The sequence below is a fragment of the Vicugna pacos genome, chromosome 13 (assembly GCF_048564905.1).
Source record: "Vicugna pacos chromosome 13, VicPac4, whole genome shotgun sequence".
Lineage (NCBI taxonomy): Eukaryota > Metazoa > Chordata > Mammalia > Artiodactyla > Camelidae > Vicugna > Vicugna pacos.
Genome location: NC_132999.1, coordinates 50,506,766 through 50,524,362, shown reverse-complemented (window position 1 = coordinate 50,524,362; position 17,597 = coordinate 50,506,766). Strand labels below are relative to the sequence as shown.

The 17,597-nt window shown below is 47.6% G+C and overlaps 1 protein-coding gene across 3 annotated transcripts in view; it reads left to right on the top strand.

The window, feature by feature from the left end:
* Positions 1-17,597, top strand: part of NCMAP (non-compact myelin associated protein) — a 38,753-nt gene that overhangs the window by 9,374 nt on the left and 11,782 nt on the right. The window contains exon 1 of one of the 3 annotated variants that reach the window (XM_031683816.2): positions 17,233-17,387. The exons of the other annotated variants lie outside the window; for them this stretch is intronic. The gene's annotated coding sequence lies outside the window, so the exon portion shown is untranslated. Of the gene's footprint in view, positions 1-17,232; positions 17,388-17,597 lie in introns of those variants that run through there. 3 annotated transcript variants of the gene reach the window in all.

Here is a 17,597-nt window from a genome sequence, read left to right as displayed (position 1 = left end):
TGGGAGGGTGGGGGAGCTTTGGGCAGGTCTCGGAGAAGGAAACTAGCACTTATTAAATAGTGCCCAGTATGCATCAGGCACTCACTCCGCTAGGGATCTGACCTGCATTGCCAAGTGACTTATGCATGCAAAACCCCTACAAGTGCCTGGTTTATACAGTAAGGCTAAGTAATTACCGCTTATTAACAGTTAGTATCCCATTTGATTGTTGCAACCAGGAAAGAAAGAGAGGAATCCCAAAGCCCAGTTTACAGATGAGGAAACAGGCTCAAAGAGGTTAAGTCACAAGTCCAGGGACACTCAAGCCAGAATTCAAGCCCACGTCTAACTCTAAAACGCACATCCCTCTCTGCTCTACCACACTGCCATTCCATGGGAAGGCAGGGACATTCCAGGAGAGGGACAAACCCTGTCAAGAAAGGGGGTGGACTCAGTAGGCCCATAGAGCCAAGGTTCAGAGTGTGTGGATGCCAAGACGGGATGGAGAGGAGAGAGGTGTGAAGGGCTTTGAATGCCAGGCCAGGATGCAGGGAGCAGGCTTTGTTCTATCCACTGGGAGAACTGGCCCAGGGTTCCCCGATGCCCCAGCTCACACTGTAATCTCACCTCCCAGGTCACTCTGGGGAAAACTTGTCACTTGCTGTCCCTATCCTTCAACTCAGGGCTGGGCCTGAGACACGGGTCTCCTGACTCCCAGCCTGGAGCTCACTTCTCGCCCAGCTTCCTCCTTTCGGGCAGTGCTGTTGACTCAGAACCTGAGCCTGGGCAGAGAGCACAGGAATATTTATTTATGTCACTGCCAACCCTGCCTCCTGGAGGCCCCCCAGGGATACCTCACCAAGAAGTTCAGTTATATAACCCCGAGCTGACAGGGCCAGAAGGAGAATTATTTTGTTTTGTTTTGTTTTGTTTGTTTGTTTTGTTTAGGGGGGTAATTAGGTTTATTTTTAAATTTATTTTTAATGGAGGTACTGGGGATTGAACTAAGGACCTCATGCATGCTAAGCACACACTCTACCACTGAGCTATACCCTCCCCCCGATAATTATTCTTTTTTCCTCAGTCTTGGACACACTTTGAAACTGGATAGCTTGACATGTGCCTCTCTTCTTCCTCATTTTATCGACCTGGGGTCTCCAGGGATCTTGGTGGTTCTAGGTTGATTTTAGCCTTGAGTCTGTTGAGGCTGAGGGTTTGGGGAGTTCTTCCTAGAGGCCAGGGAATGGGGAGAAAAGAATAATCTCAAAGGGCTGCTTTATGCCAAACACCCTCCCAGAGGCTTTATATTCACAACCTCATTTTACCCAAACAGCAACCCTATGAAGGAGGTCCCTTTTATTACCTCCATTCTACAAAGAGTGAAGGCACAGAGAGGTTAAGTAAATTCCCAAAGTGCACACAGCAGAGCCAGGTCAGGAGCTCTGACACTCCTAGTTTTCAGACATCTCATGTGGAATTCATGACATAGGGATTCTGGAGAGAGCAAGCCGTGCTAGCATCTCCCTGGAGAGGAAGTTTCTCCATAGCTGAATCCCCAAACATCTCTCACATCTAATCTCCATTCTGGCCTTCCTTGGACACTCAGCTCCTCTGTGCTGGAACTCTCACTGTCCCACCCCTCTCACCAAATCTTACACTTCCTTTCCCGAATGTGTTCATCCTCACCCCCACCTCCCAGTCTTCACACCCACTGTTCTTCCCAGCTAGAATGTCACTCCTTTTTCACCTTACAAAACCCCAGCAAAATATTATTATTATTATTGTTATTATTATTATTATTTTATAATAACAACAACAGAGCAGAAGCTGTGGAATAGAGTCATTAAAAGAATGAACTCTGGAGTGTTCTGCCTGGTTCCAACTAGGTTCATCACTTTTACTGGCTGTGTGACCTCAGGCAAGTTAGTTAACCTATCTGGACTTCAGTTTCTTCACCTATAAGCTGGAAATAATGATACCCAGCTTACCAGTAAGATAGAGATAAGCTTATGGGGTGAAATGAGTAATAAAAATAAAAGTCAAAATGATACAAATAAAAATTTATTTGTAAAGTTTTTAGGTACATGCTTGGCACATAGTAATTGCTCATTAGGTGCTTATTCTCATCATCAAGTCTTCAAAATTTAGAGCAGACTCTGAAGTCGGAGTCCTTGGGTTCACATCCCACCTCAGTTTGTGACTTAGACAAGTTACTTAACCTTTGTGGGCCTCAGTTTCCTCTAGAAAAAATTTAAACAGTAATATGCTTAGGGTGAATGAGACCATCAAAAAGATGCAAAGTACTTAGAGGGCTTGGCACTAAGAAACAGGTAAATATGAGCTATTATTGTATTACTGGGATTCAGACCCAGATCACCCTGACCCCAAAGCCCAAGGGTTTAATGACCACAGGGTACCACTCAAATTTTGGCTTTCTGGGCAGCCTGCCCTCTCCCCCAGCCCCCTGCCCAGCACCCTCTCCCACTCTGAGCTCCAAAGCACTCACAACCTGTCTTGTGTTTTAGTGTCACAGCTGCACTACTGGCAGCCACATGTGGTGGGAAAACATACCCCTAGTAACCCATGCTTGGTCCCTGCTCGATGCTGTGGTTCACCCAGCAGGGCCCCACTGCTCATTCACTTAGTGGGTACTGAGTTCATTCAATTACTATGTGTTCATACCTGCAATGTACCAAGCAGTATTCAAGGCACTAGGGGTTCAAATGGTGAATAAAAACCGACACATCCCCAGCACTGATAGAGCTCAGAGTCTAATATGGGACACAACCATTTATCAAGTGGAAGATACAAGCTGCATCCAGTGGTGAGAGAGGAACACAGTGCTGAGAGAGTTAAAGTATCAGAAGTGTCAGTAGGTGAGGAAAGAGTGCTCTGGCACATACAAAGTCCCTGTGGCAGCAATGGGACAGAATGACAGGGCTGAGCTCAGACAATGAGGAGACTACAGGGATCTACAGGATCCGGATCTTGTACCGGAGACTTGTTGGCCATAGTAAGTTCTAGTTTGAAGTAGCTTGAGATTTTTAAAGATCCTGTGGCTGTATCATGGAGAAGGGTTGCAGAGGTCCAGAGCAGAGGCAGTCTTGGCCTGTTGGGAAGCCATGGCAGCATCCAGGTGAAAGAAGACCTGCCTGGACCTGGGCAAGGATGGGGATGATGAAGGAGATAATGAGACAGTTTGTAAGAAATGAAGATAAATCTGAAAGGGCTTGATGATAGAGGTGACTTAGGTTTCTGACTTCAGAGGATACATGGATGGTGGTGACATCTGTGATGGGGAAGCTGGTGAAGTACTGGGGCACAACAAAGCCCCACCTGGGCCCACAAGAGGCGGGTAGTCCAGCTGGGAAAGTGGACATGCAGTAACAATGACGATGGTAATAATGATAGCTGATTAAGCGCAGGATTTGAACCCAGTAGTCCAGTGCCAGAGCCGCCGATGTAACACCTGCACCATACAGCCAGTGTGCCATCATCTTCATTTTCTAAGTGCCTAATAGGTGCCAAGAACTGTGCGAGGCACTGGGATATCAGCTTTGAGGGAGAAAGCCAAGTGTCCTGCTCTCACAGGGGAAAGAGATGGGTCACATACAAGACAGTTGCAGCTGGCGGTTGTTTTTTTGAAGAAGGTTAAAGAGAGTAAATGAGACAGTTCCTGGGATTGGGGGAAAGAGATAACCTTAGACAGAGACAGAGTGGTGACGTTTAAACTGACACAATAATAGAATTGCATAATCACACAGTTAATAGTTCAGAGCCCCAGCAGGTAGTAGGGGGTGGGAATGAACAAACTTTTTGAGGTGGCTTTTTTTTTTTTAATCATTGAAACATTTGACATACATTCTAGAAGTGTTTGAAGGTTTGGGTTTTGAAGTATAAGTAGGAGTTCACCAGGCAGACAGAGTTAGAAAGTCATTATAGACAGAAGCATGAATATGAGCAAAGACAAGCATGCTAGGGAATGTCTGTGTGTAGAACACAAGCTCTTTGATATCTCTAAAGTACAGTTCATAAGCTCCATGTGAGCTCAAATGCCAGGCCTATGCTGTTTCCTTTTTGTCTCCAGTGTTTAGCAGCACCATCTCTAGCACATAGCATATGATTAATGAATATTTACTGAATGAACAAATGCATGAAGAAATGAACAAATGAATGAACTAGTGTTGGCAGGAAATGCAGTAAAGAGAGAAGGACAGAGAATAAACCAGTATTTTTCGATATAATATGAGCCATGTATGTACTTTTAAATGTTCTAGTAGCCACATTAAAAAAGTAAGAAGAAACAGATTAAACTTTATAATATATTTTATTTAATCTAATATTAGCAAACATCTAATCAGTATTAAAAATATTACTGAGCTGTTTTACACTATTTTATTTTGTGCTAAATCTTTGAGGCCCCGCAGGTATTTTACATGTATAACACATCTCAATTCAGACCACATTTCAAGGATTCCACAGCCACATGTGGCCAGTGGCTACCAGATTGGCAAGCACAGGCTTAAAAGCCGCTGGGCAGTAAAAAGATGGATTTTATTCGTCTTAGCTGATGAGAGGCCACTGAAGGTCCAGGCTGAGGTGAGCAAGGTCAGATTTGTTGCTAGAAAGCTGTCTGTGGTGGCTGTGCAGTCAATGGGTTTTGAGAGTGGAAAGGCCCTTTCCATCCTCTGGGGTGGAGAAGTCACACTCAGGACATACCTGACTCTGTCTGGCTGTGGTGTGATTGGGGTGGAGAGAAGTGCCTCGTCCCCAGCTAGGAATCTCCTTCCTTTGGTGAATGTCAGAGCCTGAGGACCCCAGCCCGCCATCAGCCACATCCTCCTCTGTGTCTCTGAGCTTCTCTTTCCCGGGGCAGTCGGTGCTCCCTGTATAGTGTGACATCTGCCCTGGTTTGTGGGTAAAGAGGCGTGGCTCTGGGCAGTTCCACGAGCAAATGAAGTACCTATTAGCGTGTTTAGCAGCAGCCCCGCCTGGCCGAGCTCAAGACACATCAGCCTGTGGCGGCAAATGCTGGCTCCCAGCCCCAGTGCAGCCCACCTCCCCCGGGAGTACCCAGGGGCCCTGGTGCGCTCAGCCCCTGGCACACACCCCTCACACTGCCTTCCTGCTCACTTCTGTATTTCCTTGGACCCCAGACTCACCCTTGTCTTGCGTGTTCTGCACACCCTAAAAGTCGCTTCCGTGTCCCCTCTGACTCTTCAAGGAGGCAGGGTGGCATGCTGGGAGGCCCTTGGTTTGGGAAGCAGACCACTGGGTCCCCACCCTGCTCTGGTAGCTCTGTGACTTTGGGGCATGACTCAGCCTCTCTGAGCCTGTTTCCTCAGGTGTAAAGCAGAATGAATGTGATGAGGGTTAAATGAGATTATGAATGTGAAGTCCCAAGCACAGTGTTAGGCACAGAGGAGGTCCCAACAGGAGCAGTGGTGACTGTGAGTGGTAAGTGCCCGCCTCCCCCACCCCAGATCCTTGAGAGCCAGGCCCAGCTCACACCCCCTGGGTTCTCCCAGCCTCCACAACTGCCGTGCTCCTGCGGCCCGTCAGCCTCTGGTGACAGGGTTCACATCGCATTGACACTAAAGGTTTGGCAAAAACAGGGCCTGTGGGCTCAGCTCTGTGGGATGGGAAGCATCAATGATCCAGGGAGATTCTTCAAAGAGGACACCGGAAGCCCTTCCCTGGACAGGTCGGCACTGAGGACCCTGAACGCATACCAGGCTGACTTCCCCACTGGGTACGGCAGACACAAGGCCCAGAATACTTTAAGCCCCTCCCTCAATGTTTTAATTGCTTTTAAAATAAGGAGGGAAAAACCCAACTTTTAGGGTAGAAGAAAATATTTCCATTTTTTTCTCACATCAGAAAAAGTAAAATGTTTAGAGCCCATGCAAGTTTATTACGGTGGGAACGGCCCACAAAAGCCACGCTGCGGCCCTGACCAACTCTTCATTCGTCAGACGCGTTTATTGGGCAAAGTACCTCCCATGGGTTCTTATTCCTTCCTTATGATTCTGTGTGGCCGCCCACACATCTTTCTTTCCCTGAGACGAGGAAGATGAAGCTAGTGGATGGTAAAGAAGTTGCCTACAACTTAACAGAAGTGACAGAAGTGGGATTTGAACCCTGGTCTACCTGAGTCCAAATGCTTTTTTTCCCCACACTATGCGTATTTGCAAGTTTACCGTTTGATTTGATTTGGTCCTCGCAGCTTCAGGGTGGAATAATCAGCCCCATTTTAGAGCTGAGGAAACTGAGGCTGGAGGGGAAGGGAGTACCTGCCTCATAATCAAAGAGAGTGGGGAAATGGCCCTTCCTCTGGAACCCCCCCCGCCCCCTCCCCTGTCCAAAACCTTTCCTGTTGGCCCCACCGACACTGTCTCCACCCTCTGCCCTCCTTGTGGTCACTCTCGGTCTGGTCCGGCCTGCACACGTGGCTCCCCTGCCTTTCTTCCTGCCCCCCTTCCTTTGTCGGGTGTCCTGGCCCATAGAGGGGCTGCTCAGGTCTGCACAGCGTCCACATCCCCCCTCCTAACCAAGCTGGGGGCTGGCGCTGCCATCTAGGAGGAAGGGAGAAAAGAGAGAGCAAAGGTGTCGATGAAACCATGGGCCCCCAGACAAACGCCCCTCTGTATCTCAGGGCCTGTTGTGACTGGCTGCGGGCCAGCTCTCACCGCGGGCAGCTTGAATGGCTGGGATTGTTTCCCCACCTCCTGTCCTGTCTGCAGTCCAGCGCCTGCCAGGCCCGAGCTTGGGCAGGAAAGGGGAGGGGTGTTCCTCCTGGAATGGAAGGTGTGGGAGGCAAGCCAGCCTTGGGGAGGGTGAGGGGCCATGTCCTGAACCAAACTGGGAGGCAGGAGAGTCACAAGATGGAAGGAGCCTGAGAGGGAGGGAGGTCACCGGGTCCCAGCTGTGCACTTTGCAGGAGAGAAAACTGAAGTTCAGACAGATCTAGTGACTTACCCAAGGTCACACAGCAAGTGAATAACAGAGGTAAGACTTGAACCCTGGACTCCTAACTTCCGGCCCAGGGTTCTTGTCCCCACATCAGGCCTCAATGTTGGGGTTTTGGTGGTGACCCTGTTAAACAGGTGAGGTAATGAGCACCATAGCCCAGGAGGTTGGGACTCAAAGAGAGAGCGTCACATGATAAGGTTACACAGTGCTAGGCTTCCCCGAAATCTATAGTAAAGCGCAGATACTCCAGTCGAGGTTACATCCTTAACTCGTCATTACAAACACCTTGAGGTTAGCCAAGCCCTTGGAAAAGGTGGAGGGAGAGGCAGAGAATCAAAAGCAAGACGCCTGCAAGGTCAGCATTAGGGGTAAACTCAGATTACTGAGTTTTTAAAGAGGGCACTGGACTTAGTTCTTAAAAATAGTAATAATAAAGGGCTGGCTAGCCAGGAGCACTGGGGGAAAGGGCACCTGGCTCCAAGGAGACTTGGGTTTGGAATTTTCCCTGCACTCCCATCCCCAATTTTTTTTTCCTCCAGAAGTTCGCAGTGGCCTGTGCATGGTTACACAACTCAGTTACATCTCTATGTTCTCGCTTTAATAGGTGGCAGTTAAAAGTAACTTAGAAACGTCATTTGGTGTGTTTTAGAAACTTAGTGCAGTTACTACAGCAGGGAGTTAGGGGCAAAGCTGAGGGGGAAACGCAGGGCTGGGTGGGAGGTCATCACGCTCTCAGGGGTGGAAACCCCAGCCTGGGTTCCGTCAGGTTCGTTGTGGTTCTCGCTACTGTTGTTACTGGTCTTGTCTGGAATGAATCAGGAAGAAGTTCTGGAAAACACACCAAATGTATCCTCCTGTCTGAGAGTGCCAGGCGCCTCGCCAGCCCTTGGTTTCCCCTTTTGTAAGGAGAGGGCCATGGACTTGGCAGTGTTTAGACTGGCTTCCACCAATGTCTGTGATCCCAGGAGTTGCCTCCTGGGACCATCGCAGAGGGTGCGAGGAGCGGCAAAAGAGACATTTTGTGGGGAGGAGTTTGGTACTTTAAGGCTTTTGGGGGAGCTTAACTTTCCGTCATCAGTTCATCCCCCAAACTCTTCAACAGAAGTGTAGATCTTTCAGTCTGGAAAATCACATCAGAAAACCTACTGGCTTCACTTTTCCTTGGCTGGTGGAATCCCCCTGCGCCTCCCTCCTCCCCACAGTCGGACTGGCTCCCCAAAGCTGTCGTGGGGTTCCACCCTGGGCGCCCTCTGGCCCCTGGATCCTGTGAGCTGCTCCTTCCCTCCTCCACTTTGGTGGCATGTGCCTTCCGGGAGCATCCTGGCAAAAGGTGCACAGGGTGGGGTGGATTTTTTGTGAAGCTTAGTATGCCCCCAAGTGTGGTTCTTCTGCCCTTACGCTCAATATTGAGTTTGGCTTGCGATCCATGTCTAGGCTGGAAATTATTTTCCCTCAGAATTTTGGAGAATTATCTCAGAGCTCCTAATGACGCCGCTGTCAGATCCACTGCCTTTCTGGTTCCATCTGAGTGTTGATCCTTTATTGGTACTTGACCTTGTTTTTTGTTTTTAATCTATAGATATATGTTGTTTTAATCTATAGATGTGTGTGGGATATTCTTTATGTCCTGTATTCTGAAAGGTCATGATGGTGAACCCCATTGTGGGTCTTTTTTATTCATTGTTCTGGGGACCCCGTGGGTCTTCTCATCCTGAAAACTTATGTCCTTCATTTCTGGGAAATTTCCAGGTATTCTTTGATAATTTCCTCCTCTTGATGTTTTCTGCTAAATCACTTCTGGAATTTTTCTTATTAGAATGTTGGACCTCCTGGAGTAATTTGTTTTTCCCTATTTTCTCTTTCAGTCTTTTTTGTTCCACTTTATGGGACATTTTCTCAACTATCTTCTGATGCTTCCATTGAATTTTAAAGTCTCTTTAAGCATGTTTTTAATTTCCTAGAACTCTTTCTTGCACTCAGAATATTCATTTCTTATGGCATCCTGTTCTTGCTTTATAGATGTAGTAGCTCATCTCTTGAGGATGTTGAAGTGTTCTTCTGCCCTTTGTATTGTCTCTGCTTTATTTTTTTCCATTTTTTTTCAAATTGAAGTATAGTCAGTTTACAATGTCATGTCAATTTCTGGTGTACAGCATGTTTCAGTCATACATATACATACATATATTCCTTTTCATATTTTTTTCATTATACGGGGGTTACTACAAGATATTGAATATAGCTTCTGTTTGCTTTAAATGACTCCCTCTGTTCATTTGTTTGCTGTCTGTTCATCACATTTGACACTTTTACCCTCAGGTCTGTTGACCCTTGGCTCTATTCCTTTTCAAGAATAAGGCATTAGAGCTTAGCCTAAGAACCTAGCACAATGCTTCTCACTAAATGAATTTTGATAGGTATTTGTTAAATAAATAGGGAAAGGATAAACAACAAGGTCCTACTGTATAGCACAGGGGACTATATTCAGTATCTTGTAATAACCTATAATGCAAAGGAATATATATGTGTATAACTGAATCACTATGCTGTACACCAGAAACTAACACAACATTGTAAACCAACTATACTTCAATAAAATAAATACATAAATAAAAATGGAAAGAAAAAAAAAGAATAAGGCATTAGAAAGCTGATTTAAAAAAGGGGGGGTGGTTCATGGGAAGCTCAGAGTAAGGAGGCTAGATTGTTAACTAGTGGCCTCCCCATTGGCTGGTTGGCAGGAACTGGGTCATTTCTTTGGGGATCTGGAGGTTCCTATAACATCAGTCAGTAGCTGTCATTCTGTTCTCTCTAGCTGGTCAGTCTTCCCAGAGCCTCTAATTTTCTGCCTGGAGGTTGAGCCTGGTGCCTGAGGGGGTTAAAGGGACTAGATGCTGGTCCCAGGACAGCATGTTGGGTGGTCAGGGTCTAGAGCAGTGCCGTCTGGTAGAGCTCCACGCAGTGGTGGACACGTTGCAGACCTGTACTGATCAACACAGGAGCCACAAGCCTCAATGTGAGATGTGGCTTGTGTGACTGAGGCACTGAACTTTTAATTTTACTTAATTCTCCTTAATGTCATTTAAATTTAGATGGCTACAGGTGGCTGTCATCTTGGACGCTGCAGGTTTACCTTCTGATTCACCGCCTGCGGAGGGTGAACTTAGCATATTCTGCAGGCTGATGGGGGCCCACGGCAGGGAGGACAAAAGGAGGGGATGGAGTTGAGCTGCAAACTTCTCTTTCCAGCCCCTTGGCTTTTGGTGGCATCTGTGGAGTCTTCCTGGGGTTTCTTCGGAGCCATCAGCCTTTGTTGGTTTCCCCAGTCTGCTGGTTTGGGCCTCAGCCTTTTCCAGGCTGCTAAGTCACACTCAGCCATCAGCTTTCCAGCTTTCAAACTTGGACTGGCCTCTCTCCAGTGTGGTGGTTGTTTCCGGTTTCCCTTTGGCCCTGTGGATTTACACATCTTGATTCCTGTACTGTCATTCTTGCCTGGGATGGGTGGATTTTAGGAGGAAGCAGAGTTGAGTTCTTGTGTTCTGTCTGCTCTGTTTGACCAGAAGTCCCTCCTGAGTTTTTTTAAAAGAAAAAGATAGATCCCAAACTTCGTTTCTCTCAAGACGAAGTAAACCAGAGTTTGTCCTTCTTACTTGTTATTTTCCTGTGGGCCCAGAGAAACCATCTCTGAGTCACTGCAGAGCCTGAGAGCTGCTGGAAGGGGTCGAAGGCTCTGCCTGTCTCGGGGGAAGGAGAGCCCGGCTGGCCCACTTAGTGTGTTTTCTCCATTCTGTAAAGAGATTGGTGGGCTCATGGAGGGGCCAGGCAGCCGAAAGGCATCCTTGCAAACTAGAGCTGGGCAAGGAGTGGACTTCCCAAACTAAAGACGTTCTAAGCCCTGGCAGGGAGGATATTTAGAAAGGAAAAATTGAGAATGGTGACCAGTTAACTGGGCACATCAGTCCCACCAATGGGAACGAATCCTGGCTGGCAGGGCTGGAGTGGGGTGGTCCTTCAGCAAAGGATGAACCCAATGCATTTGTAGTTAGGTTGCAAGTAGGTGCTGAGATGGGAAATCATTTTGTGGGGCAGCGATAGAATCAGGCCTGTCCAGTTGCCTTCTGAGCCCACTCCTCACTCCCCATTCCCCTACCAGCTGGCCCCGTGTCTCCGGGACTCCTCCTCTGCCCCTCTCACAGCACTTCTCACATGCTCCTTCCGCAGCTGTGCTCAGGCCTGCTCCCTGAACATGTCTGATCAACCCCCACACCCCCACAGCACTGGCCTGTGGGGTACATGTGTTCAGTCAGTGCAGGGCTGGGAGGCAGGTGTACAAACCTTGGGGTCCAACAGGTAAGAGTCTGAGTCCTATGCCCTAGGCTGAATAATGTCCCCCTCAAAGATATCCACGTCCTAATCCCCCAAACCTGTTTCTATGTTACCTTACATGGCAAAAGGGACTTGGCAGGTGTGGTTAAGTTAAGTGAGATAGGGATCCTGGATTACCTGGGTGGGGCCTATGTGATCACAAAGTCCTTCTAGGAGGGAGGCTGGAGAGTCAGAGAGAGAAAGACACACGATGATGGATACAGAGATCAGAAAGAGTGAGATGGGAAGATGCTACACTGTCAGCTTGAAGGTGAAGGTAGGGGCTGCAGGCCAAGGAATGCAGGTGGCCCACAGAAGTTAGAAGAGGCAAGGAAATGGTCTCCTCTAGAGCCTCCATTGGAGCCGTCTTGATTTTAGCCCAGTGAGACTGATTTTAGGCTTCTGACCTCTAAGTTACCAGAAAATAAATTTGCATTATTTTCAGCTGTAATTTGTTACAGCAGCCACGGGAAACTAATGCATCGTAGCTCTGCTTTACATTAACACTGAGACCCTAGGTGAGTTACTTAACCTCTCCGAGCCTCAGGGGTGTTTTATCTGGAAAACAGAGATAATGTTAAACAACAAGGTCCTACTGTACAGCACAGGGAGCTATATTCAATACCTTGTAGTGGCCTATAAGGAAAAAGAATATGAAGAGGAGTATATATATATATAAAATTGAACCACTGTGCTGTACACCAGAAACTAACACAACATTGTAAATTGACTGTACTTCAATTTAAAAAAAAGAAAGAAAAAAGAAAACAAAGATCACGTATGTGAGAAATTAGATATGAAGTACTTCGCGTGGTAACTGACACAGAGTAAGCACCTGATCAACGGTAGCGGCCCTGTCTGTGGTTCCCATCATCATCATTGTCGTTACTGGCCATCTACCCTGAGATGTAAGTAAAGACTGGATGTTTTCCTGTTTGTCTAGACCTTCCTGCATAGAAAGGATAGAAGAGACAGGCCTATAGCTCTACCCCAGGAGTTCTCAACCAGGGGCGACTTTGCCTCCCAGAAGACATTTGGAAATGACTGGAGACATTTTTGGTTGTCATGAGTGGGGGATGCTACTGGCATCTGGTTGGAAGAGGTCAGGGATGCTGCTGAACATCCGGCAAAGTACAAGATGCCTCCACAAACAAAGAACTGTCCCGCCCAAATGTAAACAGGGCCAAGGCTGAGAAACCCTGCTGTGTGCTGAGGTTTTGTGATGCCTCCTGGGCTCAAAATATCAACAGGTAGTAAGAATAGTGAGGAGACTCCTGCTCCAGCAAGGCTGCTGAACCTCGGAGTGCCCCCAGGAAAATTGCTTACCTCCTGGAAGGCTTGGCAGCCACCACAGTTTGCAGGTAGATCTGAATTTGAGATTCAGCACCTCCACTCATTTGCTGTAAGATTGTGGGCAAGTCCTTAACCTCTCTGAGCCTCCATTCCTTCCCAGCAAAGTGGAGATAAAAGACTTGCCTTGTTGTATTGATCAAATGAGAAAACATGTGAAAGCTCAGTGCCCGGCACTTCTTGGCATCCCCTTGGATGTCAGTTCCCTTTCCTTCCTGACTGGAATGTCGGGGTAGAATGGGTTTCCTCTGACATGTTCACTTAGGGCATAAACTCTTGAACCTTGTGCCTTGTTTCCCTTGGGGACAGCAGGACACCTGGAGATTTATGTAGGAGCTCAGGCCCAGTTTGAGGACACTTGAGGGCTGGTCCCTTGGCCTGGACCCAAAAACCGAGGGGCAAATGGAAGGCACAGGTCATATTGCAGCTCTCGGTCAGTCTCAACCAAGACGCCCACTGGCCTCTTCCTTTCTCCACCACCTGGCACGGCCTGTGCCACCTTTTGGCACTAAGGATAAATCTGCTTCGTGACTACTCTCATCTGAGACTTCTATTTATAACCCTTCGTACATGAAACTTACCAGACTTGCAGGTCTTGGGCTAGAAGCTCCTTGAGTCACCGTTCTTTACAATGTGGGCCGCAAAAATCAGAAGCAAAGGATATTCAAGCCAGAAATTGATAGGTGAGTAAAGAAGACTTAATAGACGCGGTGGACCTGGAGCCCCAGCTCTCAGATCCGCAAGCCACTGCTTTTCCCGTAAGGCTGAACTACGATACTTATCAGCCACCTCTCTGTGAGCAAGGCTGGGCTAGGCATGAGCGGGGATGAGCCTCACTAGGTATTCACTGAAGGAAAGAGTTTTAAGGGAAATAATCCCATTTCTCATCCGCTTTGCCCGAGCGCTAGAGATGTGATCCCAGTGGCCCTTCTTTAAATCATCTCAGTGCAGTGTACATGGTGGGCTGGTTGAATGAATGACAGGGAAAATGGACAGAACAGGTAGGGCGATGAATGTGGGTGCAGTGGATAGGTGGGTGCATGAGCAGATAGGAGAATGAAACAAGAAATGGACTTCCTCGTTTCTGGGAACCAACTGCAAGGAACATGTATTCGGTCTGTAATTGTGTATGGCCCCCACTTCAGGGAAGCATTATTCCAGTTCAGACCCCACCTCTGGGAGCTGTGACACACAACGGGACAGAGCCAAGCACAGGCAGGGCAGATAGAGTGGGAGGAGGTGATGTGGAACCCAGCAGGAATGGAGAATGTGGGAGGGGCAGACGGACTGGGGTGACTATGTGCTCAACAACACGTTTGGAGGTTCCTAAGAGTCCCATATGAAATGCTGCTGCCATGTCAAAACCCCTCTGTGGAGTTCTCTTTGGTTTGTTCCAGTCTCAACTGCCTTCTAGGAAGGATTCCTGCCTTCCAGCCTGAATTGTACACATTGTCTTCCCACTCCCAATTCCCCCTGAGTCAGTATCTACAAAGAGAGATGAGCTTTTGGAAGACACTGGTTCTTGGGTTCAGCTATGAGTGGCTGTTCCATGGAATAGAACCACAAGTTGGAATGGCCCTTAGAGATCATCTCCACAGTAGGCCATTTTACAGATGGGAAAACCAAGGTCTAGATAGGAGGGAAGACTTCCCAAAGTTATATGGCAAGTGAGTTGCAAAGGAGACCCAAGCCTCCTGATTCTCACCCCACCTTATGAATTCATTATTGCTCTTCCCCTGCCCACTCAGTGGCCCCCATGCCCTACCAGGCCTGTTAGGATCTTTGCTTCCCTGGGGGTGGTTTCACTATTTCTTCTGTTTCTGTCCTCATTGGAGATGGAGGAAAAGGTTGAACCCTCTGGAAATTCTGGTGGTTCCCTCCTCAAATCCCCTCCTTGGGACACTGTGCTGCCTGGTCTGGCTCCCCAACCTCCCTGTCCGTACCTGAGCTTGACCACATGCAGCAAACACTTGACCAGGTAAAGAACCGGCAGTGTGAGCTCCAAGAAGAGCAGGGAGAACATAGACTGGGGACAGAAGGGAAAGGAGCAGAGGGGCTGGGACTGACAGGTACCGATCACCCACCATCCACCAGGCACTGTGCTGGGCAGTTATGACATCTCACCTATTCTCACAACCCCACGAGATGGGGAGTGTTATTCCTGTTTCACAAATGAAAACACCAAGGCCTAGAGAAGTGGCTTGGCTTGTAGAGCTGGTGAGCAGGGAGCCCAAGGTTAAAATCCAGGTCTACTGGACCCCAAAGCCCTTGCTGGGTCCTGAGACCCCAGATGATGTGCTCTGTCACAATGCTGTCAAGAGATCTCAGGAGCCACCCAGCAGGAGTGACAAGGTCAAGGGCTTAATGCAGAGTCCTGCACTTAAATTAAAAAAGACAGCGGCACAAGAGTGCAATGGAGTTCTGGTTACTAGACAGCAGCTCATCATCTTGTCCCCGTTCACAATGCGGCTGTTACTGCCTCATATTTCCACAGCACTCAGAGTTTAGAAAGTCCTTTCACTTAATGATCTTAGGGTTTTGACTGACCATAAACAAATATAAAAGTCTGAAAAAGGTTTAGGGGGTGTACCAACAGGGTGCATGCAGAGCAGTGTGCTGGGGCTGCCTGTAAAGCTAATGAGATATTTATTTGCATTAATCCAGTTTAATATCAATAGGTTTTGTGCACAGCCACTGTGCTAGAGGTATCACATGTTTTATCCCATTTAACTCTCATGCAACCCTATGGAGTTTGTATTCCTGTTTTACAGATCAGAAAACTAAGAAGTGGAGAAAGTTGACTGAGGTCACACAGCTAGTAAATAACAGAATTCAGGCTCAGGTATGATAATTATCTAAAAAGAAAAAAGTCATTCTGGACAGTTCAGGCCCCCTCTGGAATCACGTGTCCAGTTTGGGGGTTATATTTAAGGGAGACATTGACACAGAGAGAAAAGAAGAACCCACCCATGAGGGACACGGTCACTCTAAAGATGATTTGAAGGAGCTGAGAATATTTATCCCAGAGAAGAAAATCATCAGAGAACATACAACTGCTGTTTTCAAGGGTAGAAAGCTCCTCTGCTTAGAAACATGTTAGGTTACCACGAGATTAACCGACCATTTGTTGGTTAAGTTCAAAGGGACATACTATAGCCAACTGCTATCGCCACCTGCTGGTGGGAGGTAATATTGATGTGCTGATTGCAGCTCGCATAACTGTTCCACCCATAGAAGTCTGAGTTTAACTTTTCATATACAGAAGAAGTGCTTTTAAACCTGATGGTTGTCATGTGTAAGAGGTAGCAGATTACCTTTAGGGGAAGAGAATTAGAATCAACGGCTAAAAATCACAAGGGGGGTAGATTTTGTTTCCAAAAAGAAGGTTAATTTTCTGATAATTGAAACATCCCAGTAACTCAAGGGACTGCCTGGGAGTAATGAGATTCTTGTCTGTGGAAGAGACCAAGTCGTGCTCTACCTCCCATCTCTGGGATGAATGGGAGAAATTAATCGCAATGTTTTGGTGAGTCTCAGGCATTCATGGCTTACCTATTCTGAGTTACAGTTGGTCGTTTGGGTAGGGGTCTGCCAGGGTTGAGAGTGTCTTGTTTGTCTTATCCAGGGAGGAACTTAGATTAGACTAGAAGGAGGGAGGGTACCATGGAGGCAGAGCAAAAGGGGGAGGTATTTTGGACAGGTGGAGTCTGGTAATATATATCTTTCAGATATGGCCCTGACACTTGCCCAAGGAACAGTCAGAGAGGAGTGGTTCAGTAAATAAATGGTCATGACCTTCCATCACTTCCTGAACTGACCTCCCACACAGGGCCATTCATAAACAACCCAAGGGAACAACAGTTCCTTGTATATTCTGCAAATGTGATGAAGGCTCTGCTGGAGACAGAGGTTCAGAGTGTAGACAAGGGCAGGGACCAGTCAGGTAGGACCAGTCTGGGGCAGGGCTAGATAGAGGACTGTGGCCTGAGAGTTTTCTCATCAAAGCCCTACGTGGATTTGGGATGCAGTCGAGTGAGTTTATGGAACAGGGGCTGTGAAATCAGAGAAATTCTAGCTTGAATCCTAGTGTAGTTACATATTAGCCTTGTGACCTTAGATTGATTTCTTCTCTGAGTCTCAGTCTCCTCATCTGTAAAATGGACACAGTGACTGCACCCTGGTAACCAGATAGGTATAGAATTAAATGAGACCTCCCACTGGGTGCAGTGCCTGGGGCACATAGTATATCATCATCATCATCATCATCATCATCATCACCATCATCATCATCATCATCATTATTATTATATTAACCTGTCGATGAGAATTAGCCTCACCTTCCTGTACATTCCCCATTTTGTGTGACCATGGACCCTGGTCATGGGCTTATTTAATACTGAAATCCCCCTGCTGGACTGCACTTGGTTAACAAGAATTGCTGGGGCCCCACACATGAAAACACCCACATCCTTGGCCGTCGATGTTCCACCACCCTCCCTCCCACCTTCTCTGATGTGGCAGGAACAGAGATGCAGTTGAGAGCCCTCAGTTCTTAGATGAGGCAAGATATGTTCCGGGATTACTCCGTGTTCTCTCAGGAAGAAGAGTAGCCGGGCCCATCTGAAAGGGAGTCACACCTGGAACTCGGCACCCAGGCGGTCACCCTGAAGGACCTTCAGAGGAGCCTGTGTCCTGCTGGCCTTAGGCGGCTCCATTACTGGCCAGTATGTGTCTGTGTGTGCATGTGTGCGGTTTCTGTAGTGGCTGGGCATGGACTCCCCCGGATGTGTACCAGGGAGCAGGTGGTGCAGAGGGAGGGAAGGTACAGGCTTTGAAGTTTGCAAAGCTGGGTTTGTACACCAAGCCTGCAGCTTCCAGGCCATATGAGCATGGAAAGTCTTAGAGTCCTCATTTGAATCAAGGGGAGGAGAGAA